Genomic DNA, 9,582 nt, shown 5'->3' with positions numbered 1-9,582 from the left:
GGGGGGTCAGACAGTGACGGTAACGCAAATCTTCAGACTATTAACCCAGGTCCCTTTCTTTAACCCAGGACATGCCAGTCACCTGTTAGCCATGGTGTTATCTTCACCTTCAAATACCTCTCAGGACATTTAACAGAGGGAGTGAACCCCCCCAAATGGCTCCCTGTTGAGGCGTTGTACCGAACCTGCCCCTGTAGACTGTCTGGTTTTATACTCTTAGAGCTTTTTCTCTTCAAACCCCTTATCCCAATCTCTGGGCCAACCTCCGCATTTCAGAGTTTAGAATTTACTCTCATCACCCTCCTATGGCACTTTCCATGTGAATTGGGCAAAGCAAGTGGGGGAAGCTCCGTGGCTAATGAAAACCAATGCTCTGGGTGAGGCCTGAACTCACACCCACAGCTGTATTTCCCCCTGCATGAGCCACTATAGGTGCTTCTTAGACAAACTTGGGCTGTAGGTGGTTATGTGTGTCTGTGCTTCACCACTTTGGCTGCTCTGTGAAAAGCTGATGGTTCAAACAGAAGCTGGTGGGGTTTTGTTTTGTTTTAAGCAATTAGAGTCTAGTACATTTTAACAGGCAGAAAATGTCCTATTCTGGTCTAGCCCCATTTGACTCCTTCTGTCCATCTTCTTCCTTCGCCCTCAGTGTCTTTCCTTCCCCATTGGGGACATGCAGAGATGAACCCCAGTCAGTCTGTGTCACAGAGAGTCTGTACCTCCTAAGGAATGTGGGAGAAGGGTTCCAGCTGAATTAACGCCGCTCACCTGGGTTAGAAACATTTGTTTCTTTCGAGCACATAGTGGGAAATGGGACATTAATTCAGACCCAGGAGGCAAGGCAGAGAGGCTTCATGCTCTTGATCTCCATGAAGGGAGAGAGGATCCCCAGGAAGGAACAGAGCTTCCTTTAGATTCAAGCTGGGTCTCCTGGAAGTTGGAAAAGACCCTTGGTCAGTGATGAGCTGCCAAATTTTTAACAACGGGTTCCCTCCTCCCTCCAAAATTTTAACAACGGGTTCCCTCCTTCCCCCCCCTCCGGGGGGGGGGTCATGCCCCATCCAACCCCTCATGTTCCTTGACACACACACTCCGAGACCCCTAACCCATCCCCCCCTTCCCTGTCCCCTGACTAACCCCTTGCTGCCCCACCCAACCCCTCCTCTCATTCTCAATGGCCCCGCAGAACCCCTACCCCATACAACTACCCCTTCTCTCTGTCCCTGAGTGCCCCCACCACCTCATCCAACCCTGCTCTTTCCTGACTGCTCCCCGGGACCCTTGCCCCCATTCAATCCCCCTGTTCCCTGCCCTCTGACCCCCCCACCCCCAAACCTCTCTCCAACACCCCCTCCCTGCCCCCTTACCGCGCTGCCTGGACGTGGCTGGGCCAGGACAGGAGTCGCGGGGCCGGAGCCAGAGGATGCGGTGGGAGCCCGGCGGCCGGAGCCAGGTGGCTGGCCGGGTGGAGCCAGGGAGGGCTGCGGCCAGAGCTGGAGCCGGGCAGCCGGGGCCGCCGCCACGCCCAGACCCGCGCTGCCGGAGCCCGGCCCCCTGGCAAAACAGCAGGGGCGGCTGGAGCCACGGGGCCAGTCCGGGCTGGAGGTGGGGGGCCGTGTCCAGAGCCGGGCATCCCGGTAGGTGGGGGCACGGCAGGGCCGGGGGGGTGCGGCCGGACCCGGGCGGCCGGGGAGGGGTTGGGGGGGTCGGGGACGCGGGGCCGTGCTGCAGCCGGTGAGGGTCGGGCGGGAAGCCCGGGGACTGGGGGGGGGCCGGGCAGGGCCGCGAACGCGGGGCCGCGCACGCGGGGGGGGCCGGGCAGGGCCGCGAACGCGGGGCCGCGAACGCGGGGGGGGGGCCGGGCAGGGCCGCGAACGCGGGGCCGCGAACGCGGGGGGGGGGCCGGGCAGGGCCGCGAACGCGGGGCCGCGAATGCGGGGGGGCCGGGCAGGGCCGCGAATGCGGGGGGGGCCGGGACCCGGGGACGGGGGGGGCCGGGCAGGGCTGCGGGGGGGGGATGCGGCCCGGGAGGGTCGGGCGGGGACCTGGGGGGGCGGGTGGCCGGGCCGGGTCGCAGCCGGGAACGCGGGGGGGGGGGACGCGGCCAGGGAGGGTCGGGCGGGGACCCGGGGACGGTAGGTGGGGGCACGGCAGGGCCGGGGGGGGGGTGCGGCTGGAGCCGGGGGGCCGGGGAGGGGTTCGGGGGGAGTCGGGGACGCGGGGCCGGGCAGGGTCGCGGCCGGGGAGGCAGGGACGGGCCGCGGCCAGGGACCGGCCGGGGCACACGCCCCCCCGCCCCCAGTTTCCTACCTTAGGGTCGTCTTCCTGGGCCGGGGAAGCCTGCCTGCTTCTCAGCCCTCCCAGGCTTCCCGCGCGAACAGCTGATTCGCGGGAAGCCGTGGGGGAGGAGAAGCAGGGAGGAGCTTCATGGCAGGAGGTGGAGGCAGAATTAATTAGACGCCAGACAGAGAACTTTAGCAAGCGGTTCGCTGTCCAGCGTCTAATTTTAGCAAACGGCTCGCGCGAACCGTTGCGAACCGTCTGCAGTTCACCCCTGCCCTTGGTCACTGAGGATCTCATGGGATCGTGCTGCTCCAGAGGCTCGAGAGTCCTGGGTGCGGGGAGGGTGTCACTGCACAGTCTGAAATGGAAGGGAGGACCCTGGAAGGGAAGGGGAGGAACAGAAAATGGAGAGGAATGAAACAGAATAAACTCCTCTTCTGTCTCCCATCCCCAACCCAGCAAGAACTGTTATCAGTGGGGAAACTCCCCACGATGAATGGCAGAGACCACAGAGACATTCGCCTCATGCTGAGAAGTAAGGTGACCAATCACCAAGTGTGAAAAATCAGAGACTTTCCCCAGATGCATTGGTGGTATAGTGGTGAGCATAGCTGCCTTCCAAGCAGTTCACCTGGGTTTGATTCCCAGCCAATGCAATGATATGATGATTCTTCCACTGGGAATTGGTTTAATTTCAGTCATGTTGTATCTGTTTATCAATGGAATGAGAGTATCAGTGTCCCAAATCCCAACAGGTCATTAAACACCCAGTGGAGGAAGAAAGGGGCAGGACTATATAATGAGCAGTTGGAGTCATCCTGGTATTACAATGCTTGGTTCATTTTTTTTTTTAAATTTCCTTTACTTCCCTCTCCCTTTTAGACTCAGAGCCTTTAAGGTCAGAAGGGACCAGTGTGATCATCTAGTCTGACCTGCTGCACCTTGCAGGCCAAAAGACCCCACCCACCCACTCCTGGAATAGACCCGGGAGGGGAGGCAGCTCCGTGCACTGCCCCTACCCCAGGCAGCATATGGAGGCCCTCTGCTCCCCTCCCCAATGCGTGTGCAGAGATGTGCCAGCAGCACTAAGGTGGCTCCATGCCCACTCTACCTCCCAGAAGTGGCTGGCATGTACCAGCATCCCCTGGAGTGGGGGGAGTGTCTCCATGTGCTGCCCCTGTCCCGAGCACCAACTCTGCAGCTCCCATTGGCCAGGAACTGTAGCCAATGGGAGCTCTGGGGGCAGCACCTGCAGACAGCAGCACATGGAGATCCCCTGGCCCCACTCATCTAGGAGCTGCTGCCAGAGGGTTGTGTGTACCGGTCACTTTGGGAGCTGCACCACCCCTCCTGCACCCCACCCCCACCCCCAGCGCAGAGCCCACACCCAAATTTCCTCCCAGTGCTTTGCTTGTCTTCCTTTCACCAGAACCATCCTTCTTCTCCTGGGCTGCAAGTAGCCACCCCTGGGAAGACAAGAGGCAGGCACAGGATTCTGCAAGGTAAGTGTCCCACAGCGCCGCGATGGACGGTGCGATGAAGGTAAGTCTTCCCGAGGTATGATGGAATGTAACGCAGCGAACCACTGGCCAGGCGGTCAGGGCGAAGGGCATTCACTGGAGGTACAAGCTTGTGAGTGACTCCTGAACACAGGGCCCCTTCCCGTTTTAAGGACCTGCTCCTCATGGCCTGCGACTGGAGATGACTTGGCTGCATCTGGTGGGTCACACTCCACCTTGGGCAGCGTCCATGCTCTGGGTGTGTGATCACTGCCCAATTAGCGTCCCAGACACCTTGTCTATCTAGGAGCTCTTCTGATCTTCCAGCTGTTCAACCAGCCCCTTCATCCCACAAGCATTGCAGGAGGGAGTGGGAGGGGGAGGGGGAAAGCCACTTCACAGGCATTCAGAGAGGGAGAGGAGACAAAAATGGGAATGGGGGAAGTATAACAGACCTATTGAGCATAGAAATCACTGCTGCTCCTACAACAGCAGGGACAGGCCACTAGGAGTTGGCAAAAATTAAGCCAGCATGTTTTTGAACCAGGGACTTTTTGCGTGTTAGGCAAACATGATAACCACTACACTACAGAAACTCTGTTGCAAGACTCTGCCCCTCCCTTCATAAGAACAGAAGAATGGCCAGACTGGGTCAGACCAAAGGTCCATCCAACCCCATATCCTATCTGCCAACAGTGGCCAATGCCAGGTGCCCCAGAGGGACTGAACCTAACAGGTAATGATCAAGTGATCTCTCTCCTGCCATCCATCTCCACCCTCTGACAAACAGAGGCTAGGGATACCATTCCTTACCCAGGCTGCCTAATAGCCATTAATGGACTTCACCTCCATGAATTTATCTGCAAAAATAATGAGGAGTACTTGTGGCACCTTAGAGACTAACAAACTTATTTGAGCATAAGCTTTTGTGGGCTAAAATCCACTTAATCAGATGCATACAGTGGAAAATACAGCAGGAAGATATATATATATACACAGAGAACATGAAAAAATGGGTGTTGCCATCCACACTATAATGAGAGTGAGCAGTTAAGGTGAGCTATTATCAGCAGGAGAAAAAAACCTGTAGTGACAATCAGGATGGCCCATTTCCCACAGTTGACAAGAAGGTTTGAGTAACAGTAGGGGGACAAATAAACATGGGGAAATAGTTTGACTTTGTGTAATGACCCACCCACTCCCAGTCTTTATTCAAGCCTAATTTAATGGTGTCCAGTTTGCAAATTAATTCCAATTCAGCATCTCTCGTGGGAGTCTGTTGTTGAAGGTTTTTTGTTGTAATATTTTGACTTTTAGGTCTGTAATCGAGTGACCAGGGAGATTGAAGTGTTCTCTGGCTGTGTTTGAATGTTATAATTCTTGATGTCTGATTTGTGTCCATTTATTCTTTTATGTAGAGACTCTCTGGTTTGGCCAATGTACATGGCAGAGAGGCATTGCTGGCACATGATGGCACATATCACATTGGTAGATGTGCAGGTGAATGAGCCCCTGATGGCATGGCTGATGGTGATTAGGTCCTATTATGGTGTCCCCTGAACAGATATGGGGACAGAGTTGGCAATGGGCTTTGTTGCAAGGATAGGTTCCCGGGTTAGTGTTTTTGTTGTGTGGTTGCTGGTAAGTATTTGCTTCAGGTTGGGGGGCTGTCAGTAAGCAAGGACTGACCTGTCTCCCAAGATCTGTGAGAGTGAGGGATTGTCCTTCAGGATGGGTTGTAGATCCACTGATGCACTGGAGAGGTTTTAGTTGGGGGCTGAAGGTGACGGCTAGTGGGATTCTGTTACTTTCTTTGTTGGGCCTGTCCTGTAGTAGGTGACTTCTGGGTACTCTTCTGGCTCTGTCAATCTGCTTCTTCACTTCAGCTGGTGGGTACTGTAGTTGTAAGAACGCTTGATAGAGATCTTGTAGGTGTTTGTCTCTGTCTGAGGGGTTGGAGCAAATGTGGTTGTATCTTAGAGCTTGGCTGTAGACAATGGATTGTGTGATGTGGTCTGGGTGAAAGCTGGAGACATGTAGGTAAGTATAGTGGTCAGTATGTTTCCGGTATAGGGTGGTGTTTATGTGACCATCGCTTATTAGCACAGTAGTGTCCAGGAAGTGGATCTCTTGTGTGGACTGGTCCAGGCAGAGGTTGTAGGTGGGATGGAAATTGTTGAAATCATGGTGGAATTCCTCAAGGGTTTTCTTTTCCATGGGACCAGATGATGAAGATGTCATCAGTGTAGCACAAGTAGAGTAGGGGCATTAGGGGACGAGAGCTGAGGAAGCGTTGTTCTAAGTCAGCCATAAAAATGTTGGCATACTGTGGGGCCATGTGAGTACCCATAGCAGTGCCGCTGACTTGAAGGTACACATTGTCCCCAAATGTGAAATAGTTATGGGTGAGGACAAAGTCACAAAGTTCAGCCTCCAGGTTTGCTGTGACATTATCGGGGATACTGTTCCTGACGGCTTGTAGTCCATCTTTGTGTGGAATGATGATGGAGCGTCTACATAGCCAGACAATCCTGCTGTCAGGGTGCCAATGCCTGAGATGATGGGGCATCCAGGATTTCCAGGTTTATGGATCTTGGGTAGCAGATACAATAACCCTGGTTGGGGTTCTAGACTGTCTTATTGCCAAGGGACGGAGAAACTCGGCCAGCAGCAGGGGGTGCAGAATGCCGTCCTAGTGTGGGGGTGACAGCGCCTCCAAGATCCTGACACCCCTATTGGTTCCACTGCTGGTTGTTTTCCTTTTCCGGTGGGACTTTGGGCAAGTTGCTCCCCCCTCTAGGGCTCCATCCCCAGCAGGCAAATGGGGATTTCGTACCTTCCCACTATTGGAAAGTGCTGGGAGAATCCCCCAGCCAAAGCTGCTCTGACAGCGCTAAGCAGCATCTGACCATTCAAGGTCGGAGCGCACTGCCCAGGAGGAGGGGTGTTTGGCTCTGGGGTTTCCCTTCAGCCCAGTCTAGAGAGAGGGGCCCAGCCATGGGGTTTGGCTCAAGAAGACCAAGTCTCCAATTTGTTACGGGCGTTTTGAATTCCAGTCCTGTGCTCCAAAGTGCTTGGTGTCAGTTGAACGTTTTGGAAGCAGGCTCTCCACTCCATTTTCCAAATCATTCATGAAACTATTGAATAGTACCGGACCCCGGACTGATCCCTGCTGGACTCATGAGGTGCCCCCTCTCCGTTGGGCTGCCAAACCTGGAGAAGGGCCCTTGGAGTCTGGGCTTTCAACCAGCTCTGTACCCACATGACACTGATTGCATCTAGACCGCATTTCCCTGGTTTGCTTGTGAGAATGTCCTGCGGGACTGTGTCAAAAGCCTTAGTAACCCCGAGATAGATCCCATCTACTGTTTACCCACCTCCACTAGGCCCGGAACCCTGCCAAAGAAGGAAAGAGGCTGGGTTTGGGATGATTTGTTCTTGACAAATCCATGCTCACTCGTCCTAAGAACCAAATTATCCTGTAGGTGCTGCTGACAAACTGATTGTTTAAGAATGTATTGCAGTATCTCTCTAGCTATGGAAGTGAGGCTGGCTAGTCTGCAAGGCCCAGGGGTCTCTTTGTTCCCCTTTGAAAGATAGGTCCTGTCTTGTGCATGGATGGGAAGATGTTCTTTTAAAAGGATCTCAGATGAGAACTGGAGCACAACACCTGGTTTGTTAAGGCCACAAAAATGGAGGCAGGAACCTCTTCTTTCCTGCTGGCAAAGAACCCCAGGTACCTAAAAGACAGAGACTCACATCCCTGAATGGGCTTTAGAAAAGGCAATGGTTAAAAAGTTTGGCCCCGACCATTTCTTGTTTCCACAGACTAGACATTTTAGCAAACTTTAGAATTCCTTGGTGCTAAACACTGTGAAACTCCCCTTTCTCCTTCACAGAGGGCTTTATTGCCCCTTATCTCACTCAGGCTCTCGACTGCCCAGAGTTCGAGAACTGTCCCTGTTCCTATTGGGCAGATGGGGAGGAGCCTGAGGTATAGAGAAGGGAAGTGACCTGTCACCAGATGGATCAGACTGAACAGGTTTCAGACCTCGAGGAGGCTCTTACCTTCTAAACAGGGACGGCTGTTTTCTAGTAAAATCACTAAAAGGGAAGGAGAAAACTCGAAAGAGGGTCCTCCTGGCACTCACGTCCGTGAACCCGAATACTCTCTCAGTCCTCAGAGAGAGACCTGGAGAAGGAGACTTGCTGAAGCAAAGCCACAGGGGTCTCTGAGGTTTCCCTGGCCCCTCGCCCCTGTCCTGCCTGGCTGATGTCAGCATCTCTCTGTGAGGTCACCACCTCCCCACCGCCTTGGACCAATAGGCTGAGGTCCTGCAAAAGGCCTTTGTGATGTCACTGCCGCACCCCTCCCTTCCTGGGCTAATGTCCTGCCCCTAGCCAGGCACTTTGCAGGTTTGAGCTGCTCCCTGGGGATCACCCCACTCAAGGAGCGTTCGTTCTAGGCAGCAAGCCGCCTATACAGGGAAACATCAGACGCTGCTCCCAATGCTATACTCAGTTTTTCAGAAATTAGTCGACTTTATGGCCAGAAGAGACCATTAGAGCATCTAATCTGACCCCCTGCATATCACAGGCCTCCTGTATGACACAATAGCTACTCTGGGGTCCAACACATTCCAGAAAGGCATCTAGTCTTCATGAAATGACATCAGGAGATGGAGAATCCTTCACTTTCCTTGGTAGCTTGTTCCTGTGGTGAATCATCCTGACTGTTGAATATTTGTGCCTTAGTTGTAATATGAATTTGTCTCTTTTCACCTTCCAGCCATTGGGTCTTGTTATTCCTTTCTCTGCTCGATTAAAGAGCCCCTTAATAGCCAATATTTTCTCTCCATTAAGGCACTTCAACACTTCAATGAAGTCGCCTTTCAATCTTCTTTTGATCAGCTAAGCAGGTTGAGCTCTTTCAATAGCTCCCTAGAAGGCATTTTTCTCCAGCCCTCAGGACATTAGGTGGCTGTTTGCTGCCCCAGCTCCAATTTCACAACATCTTTTTCAAACGAGGACACCAAAACTGGAGGCAGTATTCCAGTATCAGTCTCACTGATGCCATGTCACCTCCTGTGACGTTACTGACATAATCTGTTACTGTATAGATCACTGTTGTGACCACTATTCTATATTTGCAGCCAATATTGTAGAAAGGTTGTCGCGTAAGGGGTCTATGGAGAGGTTCTGATTGGCTGATTATAATTATGCTATTTCTAGATGTGTATCATTTTTATAGTTGACGTTATGAATTCCTGCCCATTTCCCCACTGGCTGGAGCATGGCTAGAGTGTGTCTGTGGTTAATGATGTTGCTGTAGATTGTTCGTTTCCTGCCTTGGCAATTCAGATAGTGCCTTTTCCCAACATATCTCCAGCACATCATTAGTTCCAATAACAGGGGCAGCTTTTCTCTGGGGCACTGAGATTTTTTTGGGGAGATGGTGGCTCCTTTCTTTCCTCACCCTGGAGTAAACTCAGCTTTTTATTCCATGGTTCATGTTTTATGGAATAACAACATCAGCATGAAGAAAGAGGAGAGGGAATATCTCACTGCCAGGGCTGAAGGTGGCCACGCCCCCTCTGTTTGACCGTTGTCATTGCAGGAGAGAAGGTGTCAATGGAATCGAATGCCCTGGCTCAATGTGTCCCCCTCTGGGGTCCAGCCCGGATCACCAGATACTCGGTGAAATCCCAGATCCTCTCTTCCCCACGTATCCCAGGTTACTAGCTTTACTGTGGACCATTGCTACTGTATCTCACACAGCACCTGAGTACACTTATCGAAC

General features: G+C 53.3%; 1 non-coding gene across 1 annotated transcript; it reads left to right on the top strand.

Annotated features, from left to right (window-relative positions):
• Window positions 1-2,867: 2,867 nt before the first annotated feature.
• On the top strand, window positions 2,868-2,939 carry TRNAG-UCC. The gene has a single exon. It is a non-coding gene; the product is annotated as a tRNA-Gly (tRNA).
• Window positions 2,940-9,582: the final 6,643 nt, after the last annotated feature.

The sequence above is a fragment of the Mauremys mutica genome, unplaced genomic scaffold, assembly GCF_020497125.1.
Source record: "Mauremys mutica isolate MM-2020 ecotype Southern unplaced genomic scaffold, ASM2049712v1 Super-Scaffold_100046, whole genome shotgun sequence".
In the NCBI taxonomy this organism is placed as follows: domain Eukaryota; kingdom Metazoa; phylum Chordata; order Testudines; family Geoemydidae; genus Mauremys; species Mauremys mutica.
This window is presented reverse-complemented; position numbering and strand designations above follow the sequence as displayed.